The sequence below is a fragment of the Oncorhynchus mykiss genome, unplaced genomic scaffold (genome assembly GCF_013265735.2).
Source record: "Oncorhynchus mykiss isolate Arlee unplaced genomic scaffold, USDA_OmykA_1.1 un_scaffold_265, whole genome shotgun sequence".
Lineage (NCBI taxonomy): Eukaryota > Metazoa > Chordata > Actinopteri > Salmoniformes > Salmonidae > Oncorhynchus > Oncorhynchus mykiss.
The window spans coordinates 169,303-183,245 of NW_023493721.1; the positions used below are offsets into that span (position 1 = coordinate 169,303).

The 13,943-nt window shown below is 38.3% G+C and overlaps 15 non-coding genes across 15 annotated transcripts; all 15 read right to left on the reverse strand.

Annotated features, from left to right (window-relative positions):
* Positions 1 to 618: 618 nt before the first annotated feature.
* trnat-ugu lies at positions 619 to 690 on the reverse strand. Its single transcript has one exon. It is a non-coding gene; the product is annotated as a tRNA-Thr (tRNA).
* A 391-nt stretch (positions 691 to 1,081) lies between these two features.
* trnaa-cgc lies at positions 1,082 to 1,153 on the reverse strand. Its single transcript has one exon. It is a non-coding gene; the product is annotated as a tRNA-Ala (tRNA).
* A 1,505-nt stretch (positions 1,154 to 2,658) lies between these two features.
* trnat-ugu lies at positions 2,659 to 2,730 on the reverse strand. Its single transcript has one exon. It is a non-coding gene; the product is annotated as a tRNA-Thr (tRNA).
* A 391-nt stretch (positions 2,731 to 3,121) lies between these two features.
* trnaa-cgc lies at positions 3,122 to 3,193 on the reverse strand. The gene has a single exon. It is a non-coding gene; the product is annotated as a tRNA-Ala (tRNA).
* Positions 3,194 to 4,698: 1,505 nt separating this feature from the next.
* trnat-ugu lies at positions 4,699 to 4,770 on the reverse strand. The gene has a single exon. It is a non-coding gene; the product is annotated as a tRNA-Thr (tRNA).
* Positions 4,771 to 5,161: 391 nt separating this feature from the next.
* On the reverse strand, positions 5,162 to 5,233 carry trnaa-cgc. Its single transcript has one exon. It is a non-coding gene; the product is annotated as a tRNA-Ala (tRNA).
* Positions 5,234 to 6,738: 1,505 nt separating this feature from the next.
* trnat-ugu lies at positions 6,739 to 6,810 on the reverse strand. Its single transcript has one exon. It is a non-coding gene; the product is annotated as a tRNA-Thr (tRNA).
* A 391-nt stretch (positions 6,811 to 7,201) lies between these two features.
* Positions 7,202 to 7,273, reverse strand: trnaa-cgc. Its single transcript has one exon. It is a non-coding gene; the product is annotated as a tRNA-Ala (tRNA).
* A 1,506-nt stretch (positions 7,274 to 8,779) lies between these two features.
* trnat-ugu lies at positions 8,780 to 8,851 on the reverse strand. Its single transcript has one exon. It is a non-coding gene; the product is annotated as a tRNA-Thr (tRNA).
* A 329-nt stretch (positions 8,852 to 9,180) lies between these two features.
* On the reverse strand, positions 9,181 to 9,252 carry trnat-ugu. The gene has a single exon. It is a non-coding gene; the product is annotated as a tRNA-Thr (tRNA).
* A 391-nt stretch (positions 9,253 to 9,643) lies between these two features.
* trnaa-cgc lies at positions 9,644 to 9,715 on the reverse strand. The gene has a single exon. It is a non-coding gene; the product is annotated as a tRNA-Ala (tRNA).
* Positions 9,716 to 11,221: 1,506 nt separating this feature from the next.
* On the reverse strand, positions 11,222 to 11,293 carry trnat-ugu. Its single transcript has one exon. It is a non-coding gene; the product is annotated as a tRNA-Thr (tRNA).
* A 329-nt stretch (positions 11,294 to 11,622) lies between these two features.
* Positions 11,623 to 11,694, reverse strand: trnat-ugu. Its single transcript has one exon. It is a non-coding gene; the product is annotated as a tRNA-Thr (tRNA).
* A 391-nt stretch (positions 11,695 to 12,085) lies between these two features.
* trnaa-cgc lies at positions 12,086 to 12,157 on the reverse strand. The gene has a single exon. It is a non-coding gene; the product is annotated as a tRNA-Ala (tRNA).
* Positions 12,158 to 13,663: 1,506 nt separating this feature from the next.
* On the reverse strand, positions 13,664 to 13,735 carry trnat-ugu. Its single transcript has one exon. It is a non-coding gene; the product is annotated as a tRNA-Thr (tRNA).
* Between the last annotated feature and the right edge of the window lie 208 nt (positions 13,736 to 13,943).

Here is a 13,943-nt window from a genome sequence, read left to right on the forward strand (position 1 = left end):
CTAAAACATTTGACATTTTTAACCTTAACATTTATAAAAAAGAAATGGTATACAATCGACATTAGCAATCTAAATGGACCAAAAAGAGACAATAGAAAAAAATGGCAATGGCAATGTGAGAAAATTACGGTAACTAGTCTGGCTCTAAATCAGGTTAATTGTGTTTTTTTTTTTTGTGTAAGCCAGGGCGGGATCAGCCAGCGGCAGCTTCCCGCATGTGCGATTCATTTGCAGTCTGGACGCAATTGACCTTTTCTTTACACTGTTCTAATGAAAGTACATTTTCATAATATCAGCTAGCTTCCATAAACGTCAAACAAGGATTGAACCCACGTGCTTCAGTTTACAAAAACAGATGACTTAGCACATCTATTTCCTTATTAAAATGTCAACATTCTGGAAAGTGGGAGTTGTGCAAATGCTAATTTAACAACTAAATATACTCATCAGAGAAGTTGTGGATTAACTTCAGACCACATACACTTCAAGTATTAGCTCTACCGTAGAGACACATCCCCTTACAATATATTAGCAGGGTTGCCATATTGAGACAACTTGCCTTTTCTTCAAATTCCTCCAGTTAAAGAACCTCTCCATGGTACCAGCTAATTTTCAGTAAGGCACAGATGGGATTTGAACCCATGATCTTTGGTTTACAAGACCAACGCCTTGCCACTTGGCCACCATGCCAATCTATGCTGCAAAATATTTATCAACATTCTGGAAAGTAGTAGTTGTGTAATGTGAATTTGGCACACAAATTAACTCAGTGGAGAACCTTGGGATTGAACCAAGGACCTCATGCATAAATAGCATGCACTCCCCCTCTGAGCTTCCATCCCATTTTATTTGCAGGTAAAATGCAATATTAATACAATGTACTTTTTATATACACCACTCCATTGACTCTATAATGAAATGATAGCAGCAATTCTTAATACAAGTATGGACAGTCATCGAACCCATGAACTTCAGTTTTTGAAAATGATGCAATTGAAGTTGGCAACCATACCACTTCTGTTTCCTGCTGAGAATTTCAGCATTCTGGAAAGTAGGAGATGGGCCATTGCAAAGGTTTCAATGGAGAAGCTGGGGATTGAACCCAGGACCTCATACATGCGAAGCATGCGCTCTACCACTGAGCTACATCCCCTTTCTGGGAAAAAGAGAAATGTTTCTTGTTTTTTTAAATTTTACCTTTATATAACCAGGTAAGCTAGTTGAGAACAAGTTTTCATTTACAACTGCGACCTAGCCAAGATAAAGGAAAGCAGCGCAACACAAACAACAACACAGAGTTACAGATGGAATAATAAAGAGTACAGTCAATAACACAATAGAAGAAAAAAAAGAAAGTCTATATACAGTGCGTGCAAATGGAGGTAGGGCAATAAATAGGCCATAGTAGCGAAGTAATTACAATTTAGCAAATGAACACTGGAGTGATAGATGAGCAAATGATGATGTGCAAGTAGAAATACTGGTGTGCAAAGAGCAGAATGTAAATTAAAACAATATGGGGATGAGGTAGGTAGATTGGGTGGGCTATTTACAGATGGGCTATGTACAGCTGCAGCGATCAGTTAGCTGCTCAGATAGCCGATGTTTAAAGTCAGCAGTGTTGCCAACACCTCAGTAAGGAAAGTAGCTATTGGCTGTCCTAAAAGTCGCTAGAAGTTTCTAAAACATGTCATCACCTAATTTGCAGAATTGGCAATGTGCATGTAAATGTGAAGGACACTGTAGGAGTGAGGAATAACATTGTGGGAGAGACAAAAAGTGAGTAAAAAACTCCCTAAATATGTTTGGAACTACAAATGAACTTTCTTCTGTCGATCCTTGTTTTTTTATGATACAATTCCAACCCTCGTCCTTTACCCGGCTGGCTTGAGACCGGCAAAAGTGAACCAAAAGAGACATACTGGCGGAGCGGAGCTACTTAGTTTTTCATGACCTTTTTATTTTATTCTTTGTTTTTAGTTTTTCAGTTTAGTTTTCTTAATTTGTTTTGGTTTTTAACCTTATGGTCCACTTAGGAGCCTAAAACATTTGACATTTTTAACCTTAACATTTATAAAAAAGAAATGGTATACAATCGACATTAGCAATCTAAATGGACCAAAAAGAGACAATAGAAAAAAATGGCAATGGCAATGTGAGAAAATTACGGTAACTAGTCTGGCTCTAAATCAGGTTAATTGTGTTTTTTTTTTTTGTGTAAGCCAGGGCGGGATCAGCCAGCGGCAGCTTCCCGCATGTGCGATTCATTTGCAGTCTGGACGCAATTGACCTTTTCTTTACACTGTTCTAATGAAAGTACATTTTCATAATATCAGCTAGCTTCCATAAACGTCAAACAAGGATTGAACCCACGTGCTTCAGTTTACAAAAACAGATGACTTAGCACATCTATTTCCTTATTAAAATGTCAACATTCTGGAAAGTGGGAGTTGTGCAAATGCTAATTTAACAACTAAATATACTCATCAGAGAAGTTGTGGATTAACTTCAGACCACATACACTTCAAGTATTAGCTCTACCGTAGAGACACATCCCCTTACAATATATTAGCAGGGTTGCCATATTGAGACAACTTGCCTTTTCTTCAAATTCCTCCAGTTAAAGAACCTCTCCATGGTACCAGCTAATTTTCAGTAAGGCACAGATGGGATTTGAACCCATGATCTTTGGTTTACAAGACCAACGCCTTGCCACTTGGCCACCATGCCAATCTATGCTGCAAAATATTTATCAACATTCTGGAAAGTAGTAGTTGTGTAATGTGAATTTGGCACACAAATTAACTCAGTGGAGAACCTTGGGATTGAACCAAGGACCTCATGCATAAATAGCATGCACTCCCCCTCTGAGCTTCCATCCCATTTTATTTGCAGGTAAAATGCAATATTAATACAATGTACTTTTTATATACACCACTCCATTGACTCTATAATGAAATGATAGCAGCAATTCTTAATACAAGTATGGACAGTCATCGAACCCATGAACTTCAGTTTTTGAAAATGATGCAATTGAAGTTGGCAACCATACCACTTCTGTTTCCTGCTGAGAATTTCAGCATTCTGGAAAGTAGGAGATGGGCCATTGCAAAGGTTTCAATGGAGAAGCTGGGGATTGAACCCAGGACCTCATACATGCGAAGCATGCGCTCTACCACTGAGCTACATCCCCTTTCTGGGAAAAAGAGAAATGTTTCTTGTTTTTTAAAATTTACCTTTATATAACCAGGTAAGCTAGTTGAGAACAAGTTTTCATTTACAACTGCGACCTAGCCAAGATAAAGGAAAGCAGCGCAACACAAACAACAACACAGAGTTACAGATGGAATAATAAAGAGTACAGTCAATAACACAATAGAAGAAAAAAAAGAAAGTCTATATACAGTGCGTGCAAATGGAGGTAGGGCAATAAATAGGCCATAGTAGCGAAGTAATTACAATTTAGCAAATGAACACTGGAGTGATAGATGAGCAAATGATGATGTGCAAGTAGAAATACTGGTGTGCAAAGAGCAGAATGTAAATTAAAACAATATGGGGATGAGGTAGGTAGATTGGGTGGGCTATTTACAGATGGGCTATGTACAGCTGCAGCGATCAGTTAGCTGCTCAGATAGCCGATGTTTAAAGTCAGCAGTGTTGCCAACACCTCAGTAAGGAAAGTAGCTATTGGCTGTCCTAAAAGTCGCTAGAAGTTTCTAAAACATGTCATCACCTAATTTGCAGAATTGGCAATGTGCATGTAAATGTGAAGGACACTGTAGGAGTGAGGAATAACATTGTGGGAGAGACAAAAAGTGAGTAAAAAACTCCCTAAATATGTTTGGAACTACAAATGAACTTTCTTCTGTCGATCCTTGTTTTTTTATGATACAATTCCAACCCTCGTCCTTTACCCGGCTGGCTTGAGACCGGCAAAAGTGAACCAAAAGAGACATACTGGCGGAGCGGAGCTACTTAGTTTTTCATGACCTTTTTATTTTATTCTTTGTTTTTAGTTTTTCAGTTTAGTTTTCTTAATTTGTTTTGGTTTTTAACCTTATGGTCCACTTAGGAGCCTAAAACATTTGACATTTTTAACCTTAACATTTAGAAAAAAAGAAATGGTATACAATCGACATTAGCAATCTAAATGGACCAAAAAGAGACAATAGAAAAAAATGGCAATGGCAATGTGAGAAAATTACGGTAACTAGTCTGGCTCTAAATCAGGTTAATTGTGTTTTTTTTTTTTGTGTAAGCCAGGGCGGGATCAGCCAGCGGCAGCTTCCCGCATGTGCGATTCATTTGCAGTCTGGACGCAATTGACCTTTTCTTTACACTGTTCTAATGAAAGTACATTTTCATAATATCAGCTAGCTTCCATAAACGTCAAACAAGGATTGAACCCACGTGCTTCAGTTTACAAAAACAGATGACTTAGCACATCTATTTCCTTATTAAAATGTCAACATTCTGGAAAGTGGGAGTTGTGCAAATGCTAATTTAACAACTAAATATACTCATCAGAGAAGTTGTGGATTAACTTCAGACCACATACACTTCAAGTATTAGCTCTACCGTAGAGACACATCCCCTTACAATATATTAGCAGGGTTGCCATATTGAGACAACTTGCCTTTTCTTCAAATTCCTCCAGTTAAAGAACCTCTCCATGGTACCAGCTAATTTTCAGTAAGGCACAGATGGGATTTGAACCCATGATCTTCGGTTTACAAGACCAACGCCTTGCCACTTGGCCACCATGCCAATCTATGCTGCAAAATATTTATCAACATTCTGGAAAGTAGTAGTTGTGTAATGTGAATTTGGCACACAAATTAACTCAGTGGAGAACCTTGGGATTGAACCAAGGACCTCATGCATAAATAGCATGCACTCCCCCTCTGAGCTTCCATCCCATTTTATTTGCAGGTAAAATGCAATATTAATACAATGTACTTTTTATATACACCACTCCATTGACTCTACAATGAAATGATAGCAGCAATTCTTAATACAAGTATGGACAGTCATCGAACCCATGAACTTCAGTTTTTGAAAATGATGCAATTGAAGTTGGCAACCATACCACTTCTGTTTCCTGCTGAGAATTTCAACATTCTGGAAAGTAGGAGATGGGCCATTGCAAAGGTTTCAATGGAGAAGCTGGGGATTGAACCCAGGACCTCATACATGCGAAGCATGCGCTCTACCACTGAGCTACATCCCCTTTCTGGGAAAAAAGGAAATGTTTCTTGTTTTTTTAAATTTTACCTTTATATAACCAGGTAAGCTAGTTGAGAACAAGTTTTCATTTACAACTGCGACCTAGCCAAGATAAAGGAAAGCAGCGCAACACAAACAACAACACAGAGTTACAGATGGAATAATAAAGAGTACAGTCAATAACACAATAGAAGAAAAAAAAGAAAGTCTATATACAGTGCGTGCAAATGGAGGTAGGGCAATAAATAGGCCATAGTAGCGAAGTAATTACAATTTAGCAAATGAACACTGGAGTGATAGATGAGCAAATGATGATGTGCAAGTAGAAATACTGGTGTGCAAAGAGCAGAATGTAAATTAAAACAATATGGGGATGAGGTAGGTAGATTGGGTGGGCTATTTACAGATGGGCTATGTACAGCTGCAGCGATCAGTTAGCTGCTCAGATAGCCGATGTTTAAAGTCAGCAGTGTTGCCAACACCTCAGTAAGGAAAGTAGCTATTGGCTGTCCTAAAAGTCGCTAGAAGTTTCTAAAACATGTCATCACCTAATTTGCAGAATTGGCAATGTGCATGTAAATGTGAAGGACACTGTAGGAGTGAGGAATAACATTGTGGGAGAGACAAAAAGTGAGTAAAAAACTCCCTAAATATGTTTGGAACTACAAATGAACTTTCTTCTGTCGATCCTTGTTTTTTTATGATACAATTCCAACCCTCGTCCTTTACCCGGCTGGCTTGAGACCGGCAAAAGTGAACCAAAAGAGACATACTGGCGGAGCGGAGCTACTTAGTTTTTCATGACCTTTTTATTTTATTCTTTGTTTTCAGTTTTTCAGTTTAGTTTTCTTAATTTGTTTTGGTTTTTAACCTTATGGTCCACTTAGGAGCCTAAAACATTTGACATTTTTAACCTTAACATTTAGAAAAAAGAAATGGTATACAATCGACATTAGCAATCTAAATGGACCAAAAAGAGACAATAGAAAAAAATGGCAATGGCAATGTGAGAAAATTACGGTAACTAGTCTGGCTCTAAATCAGGTTAATTGTGTTTTTTTTTTTTGTGTAAGCCAGGGCGGGATCAGCCAGCGGCAGCTTCCCGCATGTGCGATTCATTTGCAGTCTGGACGCAATTGACCTTTTCTTTACACTGTTCTAATGAAAGTACATTTTCATAATATCAGCTAGCTTCCATAAACGTCAAACAAGGATTGAACCCACGTGCTTCAGTTTACAAAAACAGATGACTTAGCACATCTATTTCCTTATTAAAATGTCAACATTCTGGAAAGTGGGAGTTGTGCAAATGCTAATTTAACAACTAATTATACTCATCAGAGAAGTTGTGGATTAACTTCAGACCACATACACTTCAAGTATTAGCTCTACCGTAGAGACACATCCCCTTACAATATATTAGCAGGGTTGCCATATTGAGACAACTTGCCTTTTCTTCAAATTCCTCCAGTTAAAGAACCTCTCCATGGTACCAGCTAATTTTCAGTAAGGCACAGATGGGATTTGAACCCATGATCTTCGGTTTACAAGACCAACACCTTGCCACTTGGCCACCATGCCAATCTATGCTGCAAAATATTTATCAACATTCTGGAAAGTAGTAGTTGTGTAATGTGAATTTGGCACACAAATTAACTCAGTGGAGAACCTTGGGATTGAACCAAGGACCTCATGCATAAATAGCATGCACTCCCCCTCTGAGCTTCCATCCCATTTTATTTGCAGGTAAAATGCAATATTAATACAATGTACTTTTTATATACACCACTCCATTGACTCTACAATGAAATGATAGCAGCAATTCTTAATACAAGTATGGACAGTCATCGAACCCATGAACTTCAGTTTTTGAAAATGATGCAATTGAAGTTGGCAACCATACCACTTCTGTTTCCTGCTGAGAATTTCAACATTCTGGAAAGTAGGAGATGGGCCATTGCAAAGGTTTCAATGGAGAAGCTGGGGATTGAACCCAGGACCTCATACATGCGAAGCATGCGCTCTACCACTGAGCTACATCCCCTTTCTGGGAAAAAGAGAAATGTTTCTTGTTTTTTTTTATTTTACCTTTATATAACCAGGTAAGCTAGTTGAGAGCAAGTTTTCATTTACAACTGCGACCTAGCCAAGATAAAGGAAAGCAGCGCAACACAAACAACAACACAGAGTTACAGATGGAATAATAAAGAGTACAGTCAATAACACAATAGAAGAAAAAAAAGAAAGTCTATATACAGTGCGTGCAAATGGAGGTAGGGCAATAAATAGGCCATAGTAGCGAAGTAATTACAATTTAGCAAATGAACACTGGAGTGATAGATGAGCAAATGATGATGTGCAAGTAGAAATACTGGTGTGCAAAGAGCAGAATGTAAATTAAAACAATATGGGGATGAGGTAGGTAGATTGGGTGGGCTATTTACAGATGGGCTATGTACAGCTGCAGCGATCAGTTAGCTGCTCAGATAGCCGATGTTTAAAGTCAGCAGTGTTGCCAACACCTCAGTAAGGAAAGTAGCTATTGGCTGTCCTAAAAGTCGCTAGAAGTTTCTAAAACATGTCATCACCTAATTTGCAGAATTGGCAATGTGCATGTAAATGTGAAGGACACTGTAGGAGTGAGGAATAACATTGTGGGAGAGACAAAAAGTGAGTAAAAAACTCCCTAAATATGTTTGGAACTACAAATGAACTTTCTTCTGTCGATCCTTGTTTTTTTATGATACAATTCCAACCCTCGTCCTTTACCCGGCTGGCTTGAGACCGGCAAAAGTGAACCAAAAGAGACATACTGGCGGAGCGGAGCTACTTAGTTTTTCATGACCTTTTTATTTTATTCTTTGTTTTTAGTTTTTCAGTTTAGTTTTCTTAATTTGTTTTGGTTTTTAACCTTATGGTCCACTTAGGAGCCTAAAACATTTGACATTTTTAACCTTAACATTTAGAAAAAAAGAAATGGTATACAATCGACATTAGCAATCTAAATGGACCAAAAAGAGACAATAGAAAAAAATGGCAATGGCAATGTGAGAAAATTACGGTAACTAGTCTGGCTCTAAATCAGGTTAATTGTGTTTTTTTTTTTTGTGTAAGCCAGGGCGGGATCAGCCAGCGGCAGCTTCCCGCATGTGCGATTCATTTGCAGTCTGGACGCAATTGACCTTTTCTTTACACTGTTCTAATGAAAGTACATTTTCATAATATCAGCTAGCTTCCATAAACGTCAAACAAGGATTGAACCCACGTGCTTCAGTTTACAAAAACAGATGACTTAGCACATCTATTTCCTTATTAAAATGTCAACATTCTGGAAAGTGGGAGTTGTGCAAATGCTAATTTAACAACTAAATATACTCATCAGAGAAGTTGTGGATTAACTTCAGACCACATACACTTCAAGTATTAGCTCTACCGTAGAGACACATCCCCTTACAATATATTAGCAGGGTTGCCATATTGAGACAACTTGCCTTTTCTTCAAATTCCTCCAGTTAAAGAACCTCTCCATGGTACCAGCTAATTTTCAGTAAGGCACCGATGGGATTTGAACCCATGATCTTCGGTTTACAAGACCAACGCCTTGCCACTTGGCCACCATGCCAATCTATGCTGCAAAATATTTATCAACATTCTGGAAAGTAGTAGTTGTGTAATGTGAATTTGGCACATGACTTAGCACATCTATTTCCTTATTAAAATGTCAACATTCTGGAAAGTGGGAGTTGTGCAAATGCTAATTTAACAACTAAATATACTCATCAGAGAAGTTGTGGATTAACTTCAGACCACATACACTTCAAGTATTAGCTCTACCGTAGAGACACATCCCCTTACAATATATTAGCAGGGTTGCCATATTGAGACAACTTGCCTTTTCTTCAAATTCCTCCAGTTAAAGAACCTCTCCATGGTACCAGCTAATTTTCAGTAAGGCACCGATGGGATTTGAACCCATGATCTTCGGTTTACAAGACCAACGCCTTGCCACTTGGCCACCATGCCAATCTATGCTGCAAAATATTTATCAACATTCTGGAAAGTAGTAGTTGTGTAATGTGAATTTGGCACACAAATTAACTCAGTGGAGAACCTTGGGATTGAACCAAGGACCTCATGCATAAATAGCATGCACTCCCCCTCTGAGCTTCCATCCCATTTTATTTGCAGGTAAAATGCAATATTAATACAATGTACTTTTTATATACACCACTCCATTGACTCTACAATGAAATGATAGCAGCAATTCTTAATACAAGTATGGACAGTCATCGAACCCATGAACTTCAGTTTTTGAAAATGATGCAATTGAAGTTGGCAACCATACCACTTCTGTTTCCTGCTGAGAATTTCAACATTCTGGAAAGTAGGAGATGGGCCATTGCAAAGGTTTCAATGGAGAAGCTGGGGATTGAACCCAGGACCTCATACATGCGAAGCATGCGCTCTACCACTGAGCTACATCCCCTTTCTGGGAAAAAGAGAAATGTTTCTTGTTTTTTTAAATTTTACCTTTATATAACCAGGTAAGCTAGTTGAGAACAAGTTTTCATTTACAACTGCGACCTAGCCAAGATAAAGGAAAGCAGCGCAACACAAACAACAACACAGAGTTACAGATGGAATAATAAAGAGTACAGTCAATAACACAATAGAAGAAAAAAAAGAAAGTCTATATACAGTGCGTGCAAATGGAGGTAGGGCAATAAATAGGCCATAGTAGCGAAGTAATTACAATTTAGCAAATGAACACTGGAGTGATAGATGAGCAAATGATGATGTGCAAGTAGAAATACTGGTGTGCAAAGAGCAGAATGTAAATTAAAACAATATGGGGATGAGGTAGGTAGATTGGGTGGGCTATTTACAGATGGGCTATGTACAGCTGCAGCGATCAGTTAGCTGCTCAGATAGCCGATGTTTAAAGTCAGCAGTGTTGCCAACACCTCAGTAAGGAAAGTAGCTATTGGCTGTCCTAAAAGTCGCTAGAAGTTTCTAAAACATGTCATCACCTAATTTGCAGAATTGGCAATGTGCATGTAAATGTGAAGGACACTGTAGGAGTGAGGAATAACATTGTGGGAGAGACAAAAAGTGAGTAAAAAACTCCCTAAATATGTTTGGAACTACAAATGAACTTTCTTCTGTCGATCCTTGTTTTTTTATGATACAATTCCAACCCTCGTCCTTTACCCGGCTGGCTTGAGACCGGCAAAAGTGAACCAAAAGAGACATACTGGCGGAGCGGAGCTACTTAGTTTTTCATGACCTTTTTATTTTATTCTTTGTTTTTAGTTTTTCAGTTTAGTTTTCTTAATTTGTTTTGGTTTTTAACCTTATGGTCCACTTAGGAGCCTAAAACATTTGACATTTTTAACCTTAACATTTAGAAAAAAAGAAATGGTATACAATCGACATTAGCAATCTAAATGGACCAAAAAGAGACAATAGAAAAAAATGGCAATGGCAATGTGAGAAAATTACGGTAACTAGTCTGGCTCTAAATCAGGTTAATTGTGTTTTTTTTTTTTGTGTAAGCCAGGGCGGGATCAGCCAGCGGCAGCTTCCCGCATGTGCGATTCATTTGCAGTCTGGACGCAATTGACCTTTTCTTTACACTGTTCTAATGAAAGTACATTTTCATAATATCAGCTAGCTTCCATAAACGTCAAACAAGGATTGAACCCACGTGCTTCAGTTTACAAAAACAGATGACTTAGCACATCTATTTCCTTATTAAAATGTCAACATTCTGGAAAGTGGGAGTTGTGCAAATGCTAATTTAACAACTAAATATACTCATCAGAGAAGTTGTGGATTAACTTCAGACCACATACACTTCAAGTATTAGCTCTACCGTAGAGACACATCCCCTTACAATATATTAGCAGGGTTGCCATATTGAGACAACTTGCCTTTTCTTCAAATTCCTCCAGTTAAAGAACCTCTCCATGGTACCAGCTAATTTTCAGTAAGGCACCGATGGGATTTGAACCCATGATCTTCGGTTTACAAGACCAACGCCTTGCCACTTGGCCACCATGCCAATCTATGCTGCAAAATATTTATCAACATTCTGGAAAGTAGTAGTTGTGTAATGTGAATTTGGCACATGACTTAGCACATCTATTTCCTTATTAAAATGTCAACATTCTGGAAAGTGGGAGTTGTGCAAATGCTAATTTAACAACTAAATATACTCATCAGAGAAGTTGTGGATTAACTTCAGACCACATACACTTCAAGTATTAGCTCTACCGTAGAGACACATCCCCTTACAATATATTAGCAGGGTTGCCATATTGAGACAACTTGCCTTTTCTTCAAATTCCTCCAGTTAAAGAACCTCTCCATGGTACCAGCTAATTTTCAGTAAGGCACCGATGGGATTTGAACCCATGATCTTCGGTTTACAAGACCAACGCCTTGCCACTTGGCCACCATGCCAATCTATGCTGCAAAATATTTATCAACATTCTGGAAAGTAGTAGTTGTGTAATGTGAATTTGGCACACAAATTAACTCAGTGGAGAACCTTGGGATTGAACCAAGGACCTCATGCATAAATAGCATGCACTCCCCCTCTGAGCTTCCATCCCATTTTATTTGCAGGTAAAATGCAATATTAATACAATGTACTTTTTATATACACCACTCCATTGACTCTACAATGAAATGATAGCAGCAATTCTTAATACAAGTATGGACAGTCATCGAACCCATGAACTTCAGTTTTTGAAAATGATGCAATTGAAGTTGGCAACCATACCACTTCTGTTTCCTGCTGAGAATTTCAACATTCTGGAAAGTAGGAGATGGGCCATTGCAAAGGTTTCAATGGAGAAGCTGGGGATTGAACCCAGGACCTCATACATGCGAAGCATGCGCTCTACCACTGAGCTACATCCCCTTTCTGGGAAAAAGAGAAATGTTTCTTGTTTTTTTAAATTTTACCTTTATATAACCAGGTAAGCTAGTTGAGAACAAGTTTTCATTTACAACTGCGACCTAGCCAAGATAAAGGAAAGCAGCGCAACACAAACAACAACACAGAGTTACAGATGGAATAATAAAGAGTACAGTCAATAACACAATAGAAGAAAAAAAAGAAAGTCTATATACAGTGCGTGCAAATGGAGGTAGGGCAATAAATAGGCCATAGTAGCGAAGTAATTACAATTTAGCAAATGAACACTGGAGTGATAGATGAGCAAATGATGATGTGCAAGTAGAAATACTGGTGTGCAAAGAGCAGAATGTAAATTAAAACAATATGGGGATGAGGTAGGTAGATTGGGTGGGCTATTTACAGATGGGCTATGTACAGCTGCAGCGATCAGTTAGCTGCTCAGATAGCCGATGTTTAAAGTCAGCAGTGTTGCCAACACCTCAGTAAGGAAAGTAGCTATTGGCTGTCCTAAAAGTCGCTAGAAGTTTCTAAAACATGTCATCACCTAATTTGCAGAATTGGCAATGTGCATGTAAATGTGAAGGACACTGTAGGAGTGAGGAATAACATTGTGGGAGAGACAAAAAGTGAGTAAAAAACTCCCTAAATATGTTTGGAACTACAAATGAACTTTCTTCTGTCGATCCTTGTTTTTTTATGATACAATTCCAACCCTCGTCCTTTACCCGGCTGGCTTGAGACCGGCAAAAGTGAACCAAAAGAGACATACTGGCGGAGCGGAGCTACTTAGTTTTTCATGACCTTTTTATTTTATTCTTTGTTTTTAGTTTTTCAGTTTAGTTTTCTTAATTTGTTTTGGTTTTTAACCTTATGGTCCACTTAGGAGCCTAAAACATTTGACATTTTTAACCTTAACATTTAGAAAAAAAGAAATGGTATACAATCGACATTAGCAATCTAAATGGACCAAAAAGAGACAATAGAAAAAAATGGCAATGGCAATGTGAGAAAATTACGGTAACTAGTCTGGCTCTAAATCAGGTTAATTGTGTTTTTTTTTTTTGTGTAAGCCAGGGCGGGATCAGCCAGCGGCAGCTTCCCGCATGTGCGATTCATTTGCAGTCTGGACGCAATTGACCTTTTCTTTACACTGTTCTAATGAAAGTACATTTTCATAATATCAGCTAGCTTCCATAAACGTCAAACAAGGATTGAACCCACGTGCTTCAGTTTACAAAAACAGATGACTTAGCACATCTATTTCCTTATTAAAATGTCAACATTCTGGAAAGTGGGAGTTGTGCAAATGCTAATTTAACAACTAAATATACTCATCAGAGAAGTTGTGGATTAACTTCAGACCACATACACTTCAAGTATTAGCTCTACCGTAGAGACACATCCCCTTACAATATATTAGCAGGGTTGCCATATTGAGACAACTTGCCTTTTCTTCAAATTCCTCCAGTTAAAGAACCTCTCCATGGTACCAGCTAATTTTCAGTAAGGCACAGATGGGATTTGAACCCATGATCTTCGGTTTACAAGACCAACGCCTTGCCACTTGGCCACCATGCCAATCTATGCTGCAAAATATTTATCAACATTCTGGAAAGTAGTAGTTGTGTAATGTGAATTTGGCACACAAATTAACTCAGTGGAGAACCTTGGGATTGAACCAAGGACCTCATGCATAAATAGCATGCACTCCCCCTCTGAGCTTCCATCCCATTTTATTTGCAGGTAAAATGCAATATTAATACAATGTACTTTTTATATACACCAC